The sequence below is a fragment of the Amblyraja radiata genome, chromosome 19, assembly GCF_010909765.2.
Source record: "Amblyraja radiata isolate CabotCenter1 chromosome 19, sAmbRad1.1.pri, whole genome shotgun sequence".
Taxonomy (NCBI): Eukaryota; Metazoa; Chordata; class Chondrichthyes; order Rajiformes; family Rajidae; genus Amblyraja; species Amblyraja radiata.
The window spans coordinates 10,911,646-10,930,866 of record NC_045974.1 but is presented as its reverse complement, the minus strand read 5'-3'; the positions used below and the strand labels follow the sequence as shown (position 1 = coordinate 10,930,866).

At 42.2% G+C, this 19,221-nt stretch overlaps 1 protein-coding gene across 8 annotated transcripts in view; it reads left to right on the top strand.

The window, feature by feature from the left end:
* atxn7l1 (ataxin 7 like 1) overlaps positions 1-19,221 on the top strand; it is a 139,021-nt gene that overhangs the window by 23,208 nt on the left and 96,592 nt on the right. The window contains exon 1 of one of the 8 annotated variants that reach the window (XM_033037651.1): positions 10,579-10,788. The exons of 6 other annotated variants lie outside the window; for them this stretch is intronic. The gene's annotated coding sequence lies outside the window, so the exon portion shown is untranslated. Of the gene's footprint in view, positions 1-10,578; positions 10,789-11,372; positions 11,995-19,221 lie in introns of those variants that run through there. One more of the 8 variants, XM_033037649.1, reaches the window with a different exon arrangement.

Here is a 19,221-nt window from a genome sequence, read left to right as displayed (position 1 = left end):
TTTTTTTTAACAAAAGAGGCTGTCAATGTAATTGATTAGTACGGCTGTCGGGGGTCACGGGGAGAATGCAGGAGAATGGGGTTAGGAGGGTGATTTCGATCAGCCATGATTGAAAGGCGGGATGGGCTGAATGGCCTAATTCTGCTCCTATTACTTATGACCTAATGTGTATCATAGTGCTATAGAGGACCAGACAGAGCAGATAGGAAAGATGTATTTTTCTTAACCATGTGATCGTACACTGGAGGACATGGTGTAGGGATTAGAATGGAGATATTTATTCCACTAAACTGTGATAGAGGCCTTGTACTCATCCCCTGACAGGCTTGCAGAGGCAGAGACCCCGTGCCACATTTAAACACCACATGAATCTGGAAGAGTATTTGAAATGCTGTGAGCTGCTGGACCATACACATAGCGCTGGAAGGTGGGATTAAGTTAGTTAACTTTTTCACTGGCACAGACGCCATAAATTAAACGGCAGCTAGTATTCATAAGTATCGTGATTTTGTGATTGTCCTGAGGAATTCCACATGTGGGGTGCTGCCAGGGAACCATGTTGGAATCTGGGCAGGCAGTCAGGCAGAATTCACCCTTTTGCAAATGAACAACGAGGCTACAAATGAAATCAGATACTTAGTTCAAAGAGAGAGAAAAGGATCTTCCTTTTTAAAAACACTGGAAAAGTACCAGCTTTGTGGATACTAATGCCCCTGTCCCAATTAGGAAACCTGAACGGAAACCCCTGGAGACTTCACGCCCCACCCAAGGTTTCCGTGCGGTTCCAGGAGGTTCCCGGAGGTTTTTATCAGTCTCCCTAATGGTCGAAAGTGGTTTCTGCTTCTTCTATGTTCCGGCGATTATTTCAAAAAATTTAAAATCAGCCGCGACTAAAAATAGTTTTAAAAATTGGTATTTATTTAGTCGAAGCCGGCGATGCTAGTTGAAGGTGGTTGCCGGAGGTTGCAGGTAGTGGAAGGTAAAAAATTGCCGATTTAAAAAACGGCAACCTATTTTTAGTCGTGGCCGGTTTTGAATTTTTTTAAATAATCGCCGGAACAAAGAGGAAGCGGAAACCACTTTCGACCATTAGGGAGACTGACAAAAACCTTCGGGAACCGCACAGAAACCTTGGGTGGGGCGCAAAGTCTCCAGAGGTTTCCCAAGTGGGACAGGGGCATAAGGCTCTCTTCCTCATGTATATTTGGTTTGGTCTAGCACTTTGATATAACATGTTTTTTTGGGCTGTGACATTGAGATCTGTAGTCCAATTTCACACACTATGTGTACTTTCTCTGCTTGGACCCGCCCACCTTCCTCCCTATCCTCACTTATTCTACACACTGCATAACGTGTTTCTGTAAGAACATGTGGAAAAATGGCATCACAAAAAACCCAGAAGGAGCAGCCAGGGTGTCCATGATTTCCGTAACTGGAACTTGAGAGGTATTTTGTAGATATTAATGTGGTAATAGTGTTAAAAGGTTTTTTATTGAAAGGCAATTAAAAGATTTATTTTGCTTCATCTATAAAATGATGACAGAGAGGACACCTTTACTCCTTGGAACCCATCAGTCGCAGTTCCTTGGGCCTGTCTCACAGTTCGTTGAGGAGAACACAGATTTTTTTATTTGTAACCTATTAAAGTTTCTTGTTACGCCACCCATGCTGGCAAGAAAGAGTAGTAATAATTAACTATATAAGATGATCATAACAAAACAACCCATAGTGTATTTAACCTTTTACTGCCTTTATATGCATGTGTTGAATTCCTCGCTTACTCTGGCTCTGATATTATATTAGCTCAAATAGTACTCCATTTCAACTTCGTTCTAATGTTTCATCTGCATAATTGTGGCTTTGCAATGCTGTAATGTAATCCAATACATTAGTTCGGCTGGTTGCTCCACTTAGTTAAAACCAATTTGGGTTCAGTTGCAAGACTGACCTGCGGTCAGAACTCTTTTATAAAGCCTGTAAGTTTTTTTTAAAAACCGTCCCATCCCGTCTGCATGGGTGTATTTGAGAAATTCAGTTCTTAAAACTCAGTCGGTGTCTCCAATCTTGTGGAATACCTTATTATTCCTAAAACACAATGCTGCAGATGCTGGAAAGCTGAAATGAAAACAGAGAATGCTGAAATACTCAGCAGATCAGGCTGCATCTGGGAACAGAGAAATAGTTTAAAAGTTTTTGGGTTAATGACCATTCCTTCAGCATATTCAATCAGCCTGAAGTTTGGAAGGACCGGATAAAATGCGTCGGAAGGAACTGCAGATGCTGGCTGTCTGCAGATGGTGGCAGTCTGAAGAAGGGTCTCGACCCAAATCGTCACATTCCTTTTCTCCAAAGATGCAGCCTGATCTGCTGAGTATTTCAGCATTCTCTGTTTTCATTTCAGCTTTCCAGCATCTGCAGCATTGTGTTACTCCAGCTTTTTGTGTCTATCTTCGTTTGGAAGTGTCATCATCAGGATCAGGTAACCACCTTTCCTGACATCATCAGGTCAGTCCTGACCTTCACGAATACAAGTCCTGTGTAGCATGACTACAGAACGCTGTTAGTCCTGCAAAGTCCCTGGACTAACTTCCCTTCAGTTCTACGTGATGAGGCAATGGTTCAATGGCACTTTATTGTGACATGTACAGAAGTTCAGTGAAATTCCATTTTGGCATACAGTTCATTAAAAGTATTACTGTACATAAATACAATCTTAGTTAAGTACAAGTGTATAGGAATATTTCACTGAGACTATATAAGAGTCACCATGTTTCAAGGCCATTTTTCAAGATTCAAGTCTAACTTGTTATTAATATAGAGTTCTTAACTTGGCCATAGAGGCCCTTTGTCCTGGTGCTGTTGCAGGATCTGCCTGGCCAAGTGAGGTGTTGGTACCCTCCACTACTGCTCCACCTTTCCGAGCCGCTGCTGGTCGCATCCAATCCTCGCACTCGGCTACTTGGAGCGGTGCCCGATCCAGTCGAGCCCCAGGCTGCATTGGGCCTTCAGCGGCCCACACCTTCAATGCCTCCATCCGGACACCATCCCTCCACCAACTGCAGTCTCTCCCTTCACACGGCCATCAGTCTTCGTGCCCTGGGGGCGCCTCCTGCAGCTGAACTTGTAGCATTTTTGAGGGCGGGAGGGTAAAACTCCAATCTGCTCACAGCCACCTTTGTTTTCCTGGGGTCGCCATCTTAATAATAATAATAATAATAATAAATCCTTTATTTCAAACAGACTAAAAAATAAAAAGCAAGTATGAAACAGCATACAAAAATCAAAAAAAAAACAAAACAAGAATATTTATAAAGTGTCATAAACACTATTTATAAATAAATGAATCGTATATGTCCGAAAAGGAGCAGGAAGAAGCCAAAGCTTATTAATTCCCACCCCTTATTTAAATTAAATAAATTTCTTTATTTATATAGCACATTTTTAGTCAACTTGCATTGACCCCAAAGTGCTTCACATAATTACATCCACACAGACAGGCAAAGGTGGGTGAAGTGTCTTGCCCAAGGACACAACGACAGTATGCACTCCAAGCGGGATTCGAACCAGCTACCTTCCGGTTGCCAGCCGAACACTTAGCCCATTGTGCCATCTGTCGTCCCTGCTTTAACTGCTTATAATTATTTTATACAAATTTAGCAGCTATAAACACCTATTTCTATATGTACACCAAATTATTTACATTTATACACTAATGAAATATTTGCAAAGCCATACAAAAAAAGAGAAAAAAAATAAAAAGAGAAAAAACCCTCCTGTACTATACAGTATCTCTTAGTCATATTGTTAACCCATCACCCTATAATCACTCTTCCCAATACAATCAGTATAACAAATATCCCACTCTAAATCACCTATCCTCATCCCAATATCCTTTGAAAAAAAGTGTTTTTGTACATCTTTTTTAACTGAATTATGCTTGTGCTAAGTTTTATCTCCTGTTCCAAACCATTCCACAAATTCACCCTGCAGATTGCTATGCACATACTTTTAAGTTGTTCTGACATTGAGTTTTTCAAAATTAAGTTCCCCACTCAAATTATACCCGCCCTGTCTTTCCATAAACAGTTTTTGTATATCTCCCGGAAGCAAATGATTTCTTGCTTTGTACATGATTTGTGCAGTCTTAAATTTAACCAGATCGGTGAACTTCAGTGTATGTGACTTTAAGAATAATAAATTGGTATGTTCAAGACATCCAACGTTATTGATGATGCTTATTGCTCTTTTTTGTAATGTGCATATCTTTGAATTATCTTTTTGTAACCGGGATCTTTGAGCGGATTGGGAAGCCCCAGGTGGATCCAGGTGGATCAAAGTCCCAGTGAAGTGTACAGGGTTTAGGAGTGCTAAACAGTAGCCTCATTGTTGCAGAGAGTGTGTGATTAGAGATATTAAAGGGAGAATGGAAATAGACCATGAGGGATATTGAAGGGAGACTGGGATTAGACGAGGTTGGATTGCAGTTAAACTGTGGTAATCTGTTTTGGGGAGAAAACCAACATGTTACCATTGAGAAAAGTCATAGTGTGGAGAACATTTTGATTATCTACTTTGAGACCATTTAAAGTGAAGAAAGGATCTAAAGGGTGATCACCTCTCCCCTAATGAGTGGACTTCCCAGTAATCCAGTCTGAGCCATATGTCGAATGAAAATTGACATCTCAGCAGGAGAATGTGATGGCAGAGGCAGTGGCAGCGGCTTTGGTAATGGAAACCGTGGAATCATCATCTATCCTGCATCAGGCCGAGCTCACTTCTCTCGTTGTGTGCCCTGCCTCTTGATTAAGCATTAAAGTTCCAGGCTGATAATTTGTGTAAATAGCTGCCCAAAGTACAGGAGCCTGCTCCAAGGATAATATTGGAAACCTGGCAACTGTGTAGCATGGCTATCCAAACTATCAAAACAAGTCCTTCGCAAAAAGATTATCAACATCACACCTCTACAGTTTTGGTTTAAATGGCATCTGCCTCACTATACTATAATCAAAGATGACCACTGATTTGTGGAGAGGTCTAAGGAACCACCAGGATATTGGCTGGGGTTGGAGGGGTGGATGAAATAATTGATAATGAAAGGCAAAGATAGAATTCAACTTGAGAAGGGAGAAGGCTTCGGTTTCCCTGGTAACTGCCCAGAGAGGGGAAGGACATTTTAACTAACTCCAAAGCCGCCCTCAACACTCCAGCTCAGTTTGATTCACCTGTTCATTGTTCTGTGGGTGATAAAATTGTGTGCAAGAGATGGCACTCGAGACTTGTATGGCACTTGACATCACTGTGAGCCTAGCCCACTATGCTTATGACAAATAATACACACAGAGGACCCGGGTTGAATATTTGGAACAGCGCTCCAAGTGCTCTAAGTACCCCCATCCTATTTAGTAATTGGGTTTGTGGTTTAAATGTTTTTTGATGTGGCACATAGTAGCATCGAGATGCACAATAAAACTTCAAAGCTGGACGCAAAATGCTGGAGTAACAGCGGGACAGGCAGCATCTCTGGATAGAAGGAATCGGTGACGTTTTGGGTCGAGACCGAAGAAGGGCCTCGACCCAAAATGTCACCCATTCCTTCTATCCAGGGATGCTGCCTGTGCCTTTGTGTTACTCCAGCATTTTGTGCCTGTCTTAGGTGTAAACCAGCATCTGCAGTTCTTTCCTACACAAAACTTCAAAACTGTTGTTTAGAATCATCATAGAACGATTACCTCCAATCTGCATTCCCAGTGAAATTGCAAATACTTCATATACTATTTATGATGTATTTACAATTTCACATACATGCAATTGTCCTGGTGTTTGCATCCTGCAATACACTGATTCAAGGATACTTTATTGTCACGTGTACCGAGTTACAGTGAAATTCTTTGTTTTTGCATACAATCCACCAAGCATGCAGAGTTGTCACATATCTGGCGCGGACAAAGGTACAAAAGTACTCATGAGTCCCGTGGTCCCTCTTTGTTCTCGACGGCTTCCCCACCTAGTCCTCGGTAGAACTAGCACTTTCCTGTAGGAACAATCCTTTACCTTTAACAACGCTTCAATTGTTGCAGTTGATAGATTTTATTGATAAACTGATCAAGCTCAATTTTACTAAATGGCACAGTGGCACAGCTGGTGTGCTGGAAGCTGCTGCCTTGCAGTGCCAGAGATCTGGGTTCAATCCTGATCTCTGGTGGAGTGTGCATGTTCTCCCTTTGATGGTATGGGTTTCCTCCAGGTGTTCTGGTTACTTCCCATGTCCCAAAGGCGTGCAGGTTAATTGGTCACTGGCGTCAGTGAGTGGTAGAATCTGGAGGGAGTTGGTGAGAATGTTGGAGAATAAACAAGGGATTAATGAAGGGGTAATGAACATGAGGGTGTTAGGTGTGGATAGTGTAGACTCAATGGGCTGAAGGGCCTGTTTCTCTGCTGTATCTCTCTACGACTATAATCATTTCAATTATAAGAAAAAATCTGCTGATGAAGGAGGATGTAATTTAAAATAAATCTTTGAAAAGTGTGTAGTTTATGACTATTGCTGATGAATCGCAGGATAAACTACACAATGATGAATTACAGATTGTAACTGCATTTGCAATTGGGAGTTAATTTTGGCATTGAACTGAAGTTTGCTGAGGCAAAGGGATATTTTTGTTTTGGAGAAACTTTCCCTGTGTATCTCCAGCAGTCCTCTCTGTCTCTGTCTGTCTCTCTCTCTGTCTCTCTGTCTCTCTCTCTCTCTCTCTCTCTCTCTCTCTCTCTCTCTCTCTCTCTCTCTCTCTCTCTGTCTCTCTCTCTGTCTCTCTGTGTCTTTCTCTCTCTGTGTGTCTTTCTCTCTCTCTCTCTGGGTGTCTTTCTCTCTCTCTCTCTGTCTTTCTCTCTCTCTCTCTGACTCTCTCTCTCTCTCTGTCTCTCTCTGTCTCTCTCTGTCTCTCTTTTTTACTCTCTCTCTCTCTCTTTTTTGAAACAGTCCCCAGTTGACTGTTTCAGATATATTTTTGAAATCTGTGGAAGGGAGAACATCTTCCCAAACTATATTGAATGGCGTTGGAAGGAACTGCAGATGCTGCTTTACAACAAAGATAGACACAAAATGCTGGAGTCATTCAGTGGGACAGGCAGCATCTCTTGATAGAAGGAATGGGTGACGTTTCTGGTCATGACTCTTCTTCAGACTGAGAGTGAAGACAGCACCTCATATTTCGCTTGGGCAGTTTACAACCCAGCGGTATGAATTACCCCTTGCTTCCACACTCTCTAGCCATCCCTCCCCAATCCTAGTTCTCCAACCAGTCTGATTGTCCTCCTGATTAAATTTTATCTTTGTATGCTTCGTTGTCAGCTTTCCCTAGCTAACAATGATCTACGTTTTCCTTGAGCTTTGTCCCCTTTGATGTTGCGTTTTCATACCATACCCTTCCATTATCTCTGTGTCTCCCTCTCTCCTGCCCCTCAGTCTGAAGAAGGGTCTTGACCCAAAACATCACATGTTCCTTTTCTCCAGAGATGCTGCCTTACTCCAGCATTTTGTGTCTATATTGAAAGGCTGGCAGGGTTGCAAAATTGCGAATTCATGGCGGGAGGTGAGAGAGAGCATGACATGGCTTTGGAACGACTAATTTGAGACAAATATGCGCCTGGAAAATAGGTTGGTGCACATGAGCCTCTTGATGTCTTCTGGAATTGAAGGCCATGATTTTCATAGGTGGGCTGTTGGTCTTGGGATTAGTAAGTAAGTAAGTTTATTAGCCAAGTATTCACTTACAAGGAATTAGAACATTATTTCCAGCTGTGCAGCGCAATTGAATTTCAATGGAATAAATGTTAGGCATTAGTTAAAAACACAAGACCCATGGGTCGTAAGGTGATATTTTAACAAGGAAAAATAAAGAAAAATATGCTGCATGTATTTCAGGTTTGACAAACTGAAAAAGTGAATTTAAGTGAAGTGCCAAGTCCTGGAATAACTCTGCAGGTCAAGCAACATCTCTGGAGGGAATGGGCGGGTGATATTTCAGGTCAGAACACTTCTTCAAACTGGTCCAGAGATGCTATCTGACCTGTTGAGTTACTCCAGCAGTCTGTTTTACTCAAGATTCCAGCATCTGCAATTCCTTGTTTCTCCATTTTATTGCTCCACTGTGCAATCTCCTCAAAGTATGCTTACTTTGAAGAAGTTCTCCCGATCTGAAGAAGGATTCAACCCAAAATGTCACCTGTCTATTGCCTCCAGAGATGCCGCCTGACCCACTAAGTTAATCCAGCACTCAAGATTCGAGCATCTGCAGTTCCTTGCATCTCCAAAGAGAATTTAAGGGTGTGACGCGTCGGACAAGATGAGGTTTCAGAGGTAGCGGAGGAAATAAATCTTAACTGCAAACTGTGACGTAGTACACACATCATTGCAACTGGAGCAGGTCCATCTGATCAGCAAGTGTTAAAATATTAACTGCTTCTCAAACAGCCTCAAACTAATTCACGACTCTGAGTTGACATGCTTCAATCTGTGAAAACCCTCAGAAGAATACTTGACTATGTCTATCCAGGTCTAATTGAACAGAACTTGGCATCAACTTTAATTTTTTCTTATGTTTGTCTGTGGTTTTTCCCTTGCTCTCCTAAAAGTCATGCACTATAGAATGTTCCAGCATTAAAATAGGTCATTCAATGTGCCAATGTTTTTCTCACATGAGCCGTCTAGTCTAAGTCCACTTTCCTGTTTACTGGTGGTGTACTGTAGTGTTCCTTTTTCATACCTTTAGCAAAATCCCATTCAAAGTAACAGATAGACATTATCTCAGTAATGATTTGTCACAGAGGATATTGTATTCCAATTACTTATCTTATCTTTTTGTGAATATTACATAAATTATACAACACAATTCCAGCCTGCCAATTAATAGGAGCAGCTTCTACCGTATCATAACCTTGATGCTTTATAAAAGGTTAACGCTGTACCATAAAGTGGCATTTTTTTAAGTCCTTCTAAGTCTAATCATTAATTATATCTCTTGGCAGTTTTCCTTGGACTGAATAGTTACTTGATAACTATTCAGTTCTTTAAAATGAATACAAATAAAAGATTATAAATCAGCTGTTTTCAGAGATTGGAGGTTCTAATGTGAGGAAATAGAGATATAAGATTCAGTGGATATTGGATAAAGAGAAGCAAACACTATACAGAGGATAGACACAAAAAGCTGGAGTAACTCAGCGGGACAGGCAGCATCTCTGGGGAGCAGGAATGGGTGACGTTTCGGGTCGAGACCCTTCTTTATACAGAGGGTTGTGATGTGTAGCCCATCTCTTTGTGTAGTCAAGTCGCATTAGGAGTTGGATATAGCACTTAGGGCTAGGAATCAAGGGATATGGGGAGAAAGCAGTAATTGATTCTGGATGATCAGCCATGATCATATTTAGTAGCAGTGCATGCTCAAAGGGCCGAATGGCTCAAAGGGCCGAATGGCCTGCTCCTGCACCTTACCTTTGTGCTTACCTTTTATTGAGACTCCATTCTTTTGCTGAAATTCCAGATGTAAAAATTATTTGCATTTAAATCCCCCAGCTGTCATGTTGGCATATGATATCTGTGAGTCAGTGGTCCAGACGTCTGCTGACTACAACAACAATTTAAACACTTGTTTATTTGTTAAATTTTGTTAAACACTGGTGTCCTACCCAGCACTGACATGATGTGAGAAGCATAGTCACCAAATTGCATACAGTCAAACCCTAAGAATGGCTAGATAATTTAAAGTCGCAGAGTGATACAGCGTGGAAACAGGCCATTCGGCCCAACTTGCCCACTCCGCCCAACATGTCCCATCTACACTAGTCCCACTTGCGTTTGGCCCATATCCCTCCAAACCTGTCCTATACATGTACCTGACCAAATGTTTCTTAAATATTACGATAGGCGCAGCCTTAACTACCTCCTCTTGCAGCTCGTTCCATATACCCACCATGAAAAAGTTACTCCTCAGATTCCTATTAAATCTTTTCCCGATCACCTTAAACCTATGTCCTCGATTCCCCTACTCTGGGCAAGAGACTGTGCATCTACTCGATCTATTCCTCTCATGATTTTGACAACCTCTACAAGATCACCCCTCATTCTCCTGCGTTCCAAAGTATAGAGTCCCAGCCTACTCAACCTCTCCGAATAGCTCAGACCCTCGAGTCCTGGCAACATCCTCGTAAATTGTTTTGGGTATTTTAATAGACAGATACATTGAGAGGAGGGAGACTTGCCTTGCCTTGCCCTTCTTTGAAATAATGTCAAGAGGTTTTTTGTTTTTTTTACTGCCAACCTGCCAGGACATGCCAGTTTATGGTCTCATGCAAAATGCAATGCCCGGGAGCAGCAGCGCATCACTCCCTCATCACACTGGAGTTTTGGCCTGTGTTTGGTGCACGAGTATCTGAGGTGGGAGATGAATCAGAAGCATGCGCGCTACCACTGAGCCGTAGCTGACCGTGATCAATTGTTGCCATTCCAGAGAGGAAGCATTTACAAGGTGCAGGCACTTTAGCTGAAGGCTATTTTAAGTGAGTCAAGCGTAATGGTTGTGCCTGCTACGCACGTGACCTGCACACTGTACTCTGCCAAGCATTTTGTCAGTGGCGAGGAGAAAACTAAACAGTGGGGAGGGAAAAGGCTTGGATAATGTCCCGGAATCCTTGTGTTTCTTGTGCAAAATCAGTTTCCGTAGGCCTGTGCGAAAGGGATTACTAACACTCGGACTAGTTTTGATTGTTGACCGTTTTCATCGACAGCATTGGGTAAGAAGTGGTGGGAGACTGGAATGCTGTAAGACAGGCCGTGTTTGGCACAGTAAGCTGGAGAACTCTGAAACATATGCAAATATATGTAACCAATAAGATTAATTGCCTGTCTGAGGAGGGCACTGCTGACAGATGAACATTGACTTATTATCATCAAATGTCATCTTTAAAAAAAAAAAAAAACAGGTTACATTCTACCCGTTGAACATTATTATGCCACAAGTGATTGCTGCAGTGATGTATTTGGCAAAATTTGTTAAAAGAGAACAAAACTAAATTTATCCAAGCCATGCATTTAAAAAAAAAAAAAATCTGTCATTTATTTGGTAAACTTTGACCCTTAACATTACAGTAAATGAATTGATGTTAGTTGCATTTCAAAGCATTACTGTAAGACTACTGGCTTGCTTTTTCAAAACATTTCATTAACAGCCCCCTCCGTTTCTGGTTTTGTTGGGAACTTTCCTTCTGTTGCTGGTAAAGTGAAACCAGATCCGGTAACAAATTATGTTGGCTTTTGTTCTCTTTTTTTTCTCTTCTTAAATGTCATTTTATTTTTGCTGGCAACGTGCGTTCGATTTGCAAGCGAGGAGGTGGGGGAAGAATTGCTTCAGGCCTGTGGTCGTTTCTGGTGACTGATGGTTCGGGCTTCCTGGCGCTCCCAGCTGTTTATAAAAAAAAAAAAAAGCCCAAACCCATTTGACCGAGACGGTCGCTCTGGGGAGACTTCATCTGCTGCTTGTGTGTGCTCTTGTGACCCAGAGGTTGGTAAACAAGGGGGGAAACGCTACACAGGATTCTGAGCTTGTTGATCTTGGCAGCGGCCCAAGTTTTTGCTCTGAACTCACTATGTCCTATTGGCAGGACCTGAAACTTTTTTTTTCGCGTGTGTGTGTGCGCGCTGTTTCACCAGTGCCTGTCAAACCGACCATTTTGCACAGGCTCAGTTCTGACATTTCCTGTCTTGGGTTATCATCACTTCGGCTAAAGACGACGCGACGTTGCAGCACCACCGCCCCCTTCCACCCCGCGGGCCCTGGCTTTTTTTTTTTCAACCGAAAGGTTTGCGGCAGGATTTTGCTTGCAGTCTCCATGGCAATGTGAAGTGCTCCAAGTTCTCAGAAGTCCAGCATGTTTACAGTTATTGTGTCATCAGATTAGGCTGCTGCCCCAGTCCTCAGTGCGTGGATTGCTGCTTCTACAGTAGGTTCTTGTGCAGATCTGCTCTGGCCTTATTAGCCGTGCTCCGTGCAGTCGGATTGCTGTTTCCATTCCGTGGCAGCTTTGTTATTGTGTTGTGTGTGTGCGTGCTCGCACAATGTAGTTTAATGTCGATTAAACCTACAAGGAATGTCGACGGTGCATGCAGTCATTTATCTATGTCTCTGCCTCTCTCTTATACCGCCACCCCCCCCCCGGCCCGTCCTTGTTATCGAATATCTTTCTTGGGTTCCAGCCCCCTTCCTCTTCCCTTTCCCATCCCCCTCCCTTTGCTTTGTGATGTGGAGTAAAAACAAGAACGTAGGAACAGCGTGAAAGTGATGATGTCGGCATTTCCTTGCAATGGGTGGATTCAACAAGTAGGCGGTATGCACAGTTCAGAATGCAACATAATTGAGTGACTTGTTTGGACTCCAGTTAATGGCCCAGTTATTAGACGCCTTAACGGCCTCCGATGTAGCAGGCAGGAACTCCTGTTCCCAGGCCTCAGTGCTCGTCACCGATTAAAAAAAAAAAAAAATCACCTTATCCATGAAAATAGTTGGGTTTTTTTGCTCACGTTTAAATTTTTAGCACAGTTGGCTTCACGATATGTTTTGATGCAGAGTTTAGAGATTGCCAACCCTCTTAATGCAACATACAATCAGCAATAAAGTTTAATGTGGCGAGGGAGAGTTAATGGAAAGATTACTTCGACACATTGACTGTTCTTCACAGAAATAAAAATGACAGTCAAGGTTAGTTGGAGGTAAACTGCTGCTTAATCTTTTCATAGAAAATATAATGAATCATAAGGCAATACAAAAGTACCAAAGGTGCATAAAATTAAGAAATGGGCATAAGCAACCATTATCCTATTCTTGCCCATGTTGATCAATTTTTGGCTGACAATAAGAATTATAACATTTCCCATTACATAGTTGCATATAGGATTTGTAGGTTAATTTCAGTCGATAGTGGAACAAATAAATAATTTTTGTGTAATTTCTTTGATTATGTTTTTAATCAGGTTAAGTATCCACATTATAGTATCATACAAAAAAAGGAAAATTACACTTTTTATGTAGTAAGCATTCAGAAGGAAATTTTCATTTTCATGGAGTTCTTTATGATCTTATGTAACATTTATACACAAAGGGTGGTGGGTGTATGGAACCAGTGCCGGAGGAGGTAGTTGAGGCAGCTACTATCTCAATGTTTAAGAAATATTTAGGCAGGAACATGGATAGGACAGGCTATGGGCCAAACGCACGCAGGTAGTTCTAGTAAGATTGGACATGTCGGTCAGTGTGGGTAAATTAGGCCGTGTGTGTGTGTGTGTGTGTGTAAGGAAATTTTTAGGTGTTAAATGATGCCAAATATTAATGTGATTTTTCTTTCATGTTTTGTAAAACATTTCCAAGTAATTGCCTGTTTATATTATGCTGAGAATGCAAATCATAATGTTTATAAAAACAGGTTAATTTATTTGAGTTGCAGTATAAGGAAACAACATTGATATCCATACTACATACAATAAAAATGTAACAATTCATGCTACCATCTGTCAAAACTGCCCAGGCAGTGGTGAGACAGGTATTGCTAAGCCACACAGCGCTTGCCATTTAATCTTCTTCGACTCACGCTCATCCTGAGCTTCCTGCCAAAATATCACTTCACCTAAACAGGGCAACCACTTGTCCACAGTGGACTCAGTCTTCATCACATTACATCACAGCACTGCTCATTCTCATCTGTTCAGGGTCTGCTGTATTCCCCTGTCACATAAGCATGCTTTATGTTTCTCCTCCCACGATTTGAATCATTGATTTAGTCACTTCAGACAAATTCCTCAAATCCTTCACCACAAGAAGGGTGGCTCAGCGGTGGAGTTGCTGCCTTACAGCGGTAGAGACACCCCCAGGTTCAAACCTGACTATGGGTGCTGTCTGAATGGAGTTTGCACATTCTCCCTGTAACGGCGGGGGGTTTTCCGTGTGCTCAGGTTTCCTCCCACGTTATAAATACGCGCAGGTTTGAAGGCTAATTGGCTTTTGTAAATTGTCCCCTGTGTGGAGGACTAGAACTAGTGATTGTTGGTTAGCGTTGACTCGGTGAGCCAAAGGGCCTGTTTCCACACTATATCTCTAAAAAAACAAAGCCCCAAATGTACGGAACCATAACACAATAATAGACAATAGACTGAACATTTTTAAGAAGTATAGATCGATGCAGAAAGTTGCAAAATACATGAGTTTTTTATGACACCAGGAAAGCTGCACATCCTGGAGTAAAATGTGGCAATATACAAATTAGATCTAAGAAATTGACATGTTAGTGGAGGACAAGAGATACTTATAGTTCCATGAGCACATATCATTAAAATATGATGGATAGCTACAGAAAGTGTTTTTAAAGGCTAAAAGAATAGCAGCCTTTATTTCAAGGAGACTGGAATACAGAGGATTGTGGGGTCTGCAATTGTTAGGCCATGATTTAAAAATAAATCCTCATACTTAATCTCAGGTAAGATATAGAGCTTCAATCCTTGCCACCCCCCCATCTTCTGCTTCTACTCCCTCACTTTCTTCCGAATGCTCACCTCCAGGTTCAGAGGCAGTTTCTTCCCAGCTGTCATCAGGCAATTGAACCATCCTTTGAATAACTAGGGAGCGTTCATGAGCTACCATTCACCTCATTGGAGACCCTCGGACTATCTTTAATTGGGCTTTCCTGGACTTTATCTTGCACCAAGCGTTATTCCCTTTTATCCTGTAACTGTACACTGTGGACGGTCTGATTATAATCGTGTATCATCTTTCCGCTAACTGGATAGCAGGCAACAAAATTTTTTTTACTGCACATGTGACAATAAACTAAACTAAACAGAGAAAAAGTATTAAGGTAGGATGGTTGAACGTGTCAAAGCAGATTGAAAAGTACTATCTCAGTGTGTGATAAGAAATAGGAAAGCAAGATGTGTATGTGCAGAAAAAGATTGAAATGTAAATCATCCAAGATCGATATGAATGGGGTGTGCACAACCAGATAGTTACGAATCCTCCTGTATCTTTAAATGGGTTCAACTTAACCGTTTACCACAAGGCAGATAACTAGGATTCTATAACCAAATAACATTGTTGAGGTTTTGCACTATGCCTCTTTTGTAACAACAGTGACAGTAATACAATAATTACTGTCATGGCTGTTACAAAATCTCTTAAACTGTTCTGCTGTCACAGATCCCATGGCAAGCTGACAATTGCTATGTATGAATATTCCTCGGATGGTGTAGGAGCAGAATTATGCCATTCAGCCCATCATGTTTACTCTGCCATTCAATCATGGCTGATCTGACTTTCCCCCCCTCAACTCCATTCTCCTGCCTTCTCCCCATAACCTTCAAAGCCCTCCCTATCAAGACTGAGTCCACTTGACCTGGTCATCTTTTCTGCATGCAGCATCGATGCTCATACTTCCTTCTCTTTATCATTGTTGTCCACTGATTTTGGGTGTCTGATCAACTGCATGACCAGTCCCAATGTTTGCATTTTACTGAAGGGGGTCAGCTGTGTATCTGTTCTTTTGTTGCATAGACAGTATATGCTGGCATCCAATATTAATGGACAGCCAGGCTTGTCAATCTACTGTACCCTTTTACAAACAGAATCTACAGTCTTTTTTCCCCCAGTGTAACTATTTGGGAATGGGCAGGATAATTCAAATTGGGTTTTGGAACCAAATGGATTAATTTCACATCATAGTGTGAGTTCCAAGCACATTTCCCTTTGGCATTTATTTCTGGGTAAAAGTCTCAGTCAACTCATTTAGAACTGTAGTTTCAAACTTTACCCATTTTTCATAATGTTTCTGAAGATGCTCATTTTCTCCACCCACTGCTGTCAATCCACTTTTGATCATCTAGTTTGAAGAAAATCTATATTATCATCTCCTAGTAGCTCTTTTGTTTACATCTCTGAGCCCAGCACACCACCTCTCGATCTCGATCTATAACAAGTGCTCTTCCTTCTATTCAGAAATGTCCAGTCATCAAAGGTCATCACAGTGGTCAAAAAGAACCCTAGTTTCTTGTTTCCACTAGTTTCCACTTCCATTATTACATTGTTCTAACAAAAATCTTCTTAAACCACTTTCCCCAGATCTTTACATCTGTGAATAGCTGTTCTCATGGACTTCTTTGTCACTAAGATTGAGACTTTCCATTTAGCTGTTTAGTGATTTTTTGTTTTCCCCCTCTTAAATTCCTTTTTTTCGTCAGCCTTAATGGTATTTAAAGGTAATTTATTTTCACTTACTTACTCCAGATTCAAAAGGTCATATGACAACTTGCATATATCCAAATCCCAATTCTACTTGTGTACTCTGACTGCTGTATGTTTTTTTAATGCTCAGACTGCTCTTGCACATTTAATAGACTTCAATTTCCATTTATTCCCTCCCCCATCTTTCCTTGGCTGACTTCTCTGTCTCAATCTGGTAGTGGACTCTGTGTGGGATTCAAATACAAGCTTCACATCCTCTTTTTATAAACTATGTAAACTTTTCCTGCTTATACCATATCTTGTTCGTTTATTGTTCTAAATGATTCGGCTTTCAGTATTTTTGAAGCATGCATTTCCTCAGATGTCATCAGCAGTACTGACGACAGCAACCATTTAATTTCTTGGATTTCTCTCAACTTTGCTCCCTTTTCTTATCTTCCCTCCCACTAGCTTCTGCTTTGTTAAGCCATCAACTGCCATTTAGGCTATCAACAAAGTGATTCCACGATCCAGTCCTGCTGCAGAGTCTTAACTCGAAACGCCGACTACATAGAAACATAGAAACATAGAAATTAGGTGCAGGAGTAGGCCATTCGGCCCTTCGAGCCCGCACCGCCATTCAATATGATCATGGCTGATCATCCAACTCAGTATCCCGTACCTGCCTTCTCTCCATACCCTCTGATCCCCTTAGCCCCAAGGGCCACATCTAACTCCCTCTTAAATATAGCCAATGAACTGGCCTCGACTACCCTCTGTGGCAGGGAGTTCCAGAGATTCACCACTCTCTGTGTGAAAAAAGTTCTTCTCATCTCGGTTTTAAAGGGTTTCCCCCTTATCCTTAAGCTGTGACCCCTTGTCCTGGACTTCCCCAACATCGGGAGCAATCTTCCTGCATCTAGCCTGTCCAACCCCTTAAGAATTGTGTAAGTTTCTATAAGATCCCCTCTCAATCTCCTAAATTCTAGAGAGTATAAACCAAGTCTATCCAGTCTTTCTTCATAAGACAGTCCTGACATCCCAGGAATCAGTCTGGTGAACCTTCTCTGCACTCCCTCTATGGCAATAATGTCCTTCCTCAGATTTGGAGACCAAAACTGTACGCAATACTCCAGATGTGGTCTCACCAAGACCCTGTACAACTGCAGTAGAACCTCCCTGCTCCTATACTCAAATCCTTTTGCTATGAAAGCTAACATACCATTCGCTTTCTTCACTGCCTGCTGCACCTGCATGCCCACTTTCAATGACTGGTGTACCATGACACCCAGGTCTCGCTGCATCTCCCCTTTTCCTAGTCGGCCACCATTTAGATAATAGTCTGCTTTCCTGTTTTTGCCACCAAAATGGATAACCTCACATTTATCCACATTATACTGCATCTGCCAAACATTTGCCCACTCACCCAGCCTATCCAAGTAACCTTGCAGTCTCCTAGCATCCTCCTCACAGCTAACACTGCCCCCCAGCTTAGTGTCATCCGCAAATTTGGAGATATTGCCTTCAATTCCCTCATCCAGATCATTAATATATATTGTAAATAGCTGGGGTCCCAGCACTGAGCCTTGTGGTACCCCACTAGTCACTGCCTGCCATTGTGAAAAGGACCCGTTTACTCCTACTCTTTGCTTCCTGTTTGCCAGCCAGTTCTCTATCCACATCAATACTGAACCACCAATGCCGTGTGCTTTAAGTTTGTAAACTAATCTCTTATGTGGGACCTTGTCGAAAGCCTTCTGGAAGTCCAGATACACCACATCCACTGGTTCTCCCCTATCCACGCTACTAGTTACATCCTCGAAAAATTCTATAAGATTCGTCAGACATGATTTACCCACTACCGATGTTAGACTAACTGGTCTGTAATTCCCCGTTTTCTCTCTACCTCCCTTCTTAAAAAGTGGGGTTACGTTTGCTACCCGCCAATCCTCAGGAACTACTCCAGAATCTAAAGAGTTTTGAAATACCCCTTTGTCATCACAGATGCTGCCTGACCCGCTGTGTTTCTCCACCCACTTGTTCATTACTCCTGTTTCCAGCACCTACAGTCTCATGCCTCCATGCCTCCATCCCTCTCGTGCTATGAGTGACTTGACTGAGGAAAAGCATGGCATTGTCACATCTGCAAACATGTTTTCTTTTAATGTGTGGCCAGGCTAAGGGCAGACTCGAGAGTTGCGCCCTGTCCAAGCAACACTTGGAAAATGACAGAATCGAAGAACTCAGGGTGGCACAGTACCGCAGCGGTAGAGTTGCTGCCTTACAGCGCTAGAGACCCGGGTTCGATCCTGACTACGGGGTGCTTGTCTGTACAGAGCTTGTACATTCTCCCCGTGACCTGCGTGGGTTTTCTCCGAGTGCTCCGGTTTCCTCCCACACTCCAAAGGCATACAGGTTTGTAGGTTATTTGGCTTGGTAAAATCGTAAATTGTCCCCTGTGTGCGTAGGATAGTGTTAATGTGCCAGGATTGCTGGTCGATGTGGACTCAGTGGGCTGAAGGGCCTGTTTCCATGTTGTACACTTCCTCTCCCATTCCCACACTGAATTTTCTGTCCTCGGCCTCCTCCATTGTCCGAGTGAGGCCCAGCACAAATTGGAGGAACAGCACCTCCTATTTTGCTTGGGCAGCTGACACCCCAGCAGTATGAACATTGACTTCTCTAACTTCAAGTAACCTTTTGCTTTCCCTCTCCCTTCCCAGTTCTCTGACCAGTTTTACTGTCCCTGACTACATTTTATCTCTGTTTGCTTTGTTGTTACTTCTCCCAACTAACAATAATCTACTCTACATTTTCCTTGATCTCCATTCTCTCTGTCATGTTTTCACACCTTACACTTCCGTATCTATATATTTCCTTATCTACGTACCTCCCACTTCCCTGACATCAGTCTGAAGAAGGGTCTCGACCCAAAACGTCACCCTTTCCTTCTCTCCAGAGATGCAAT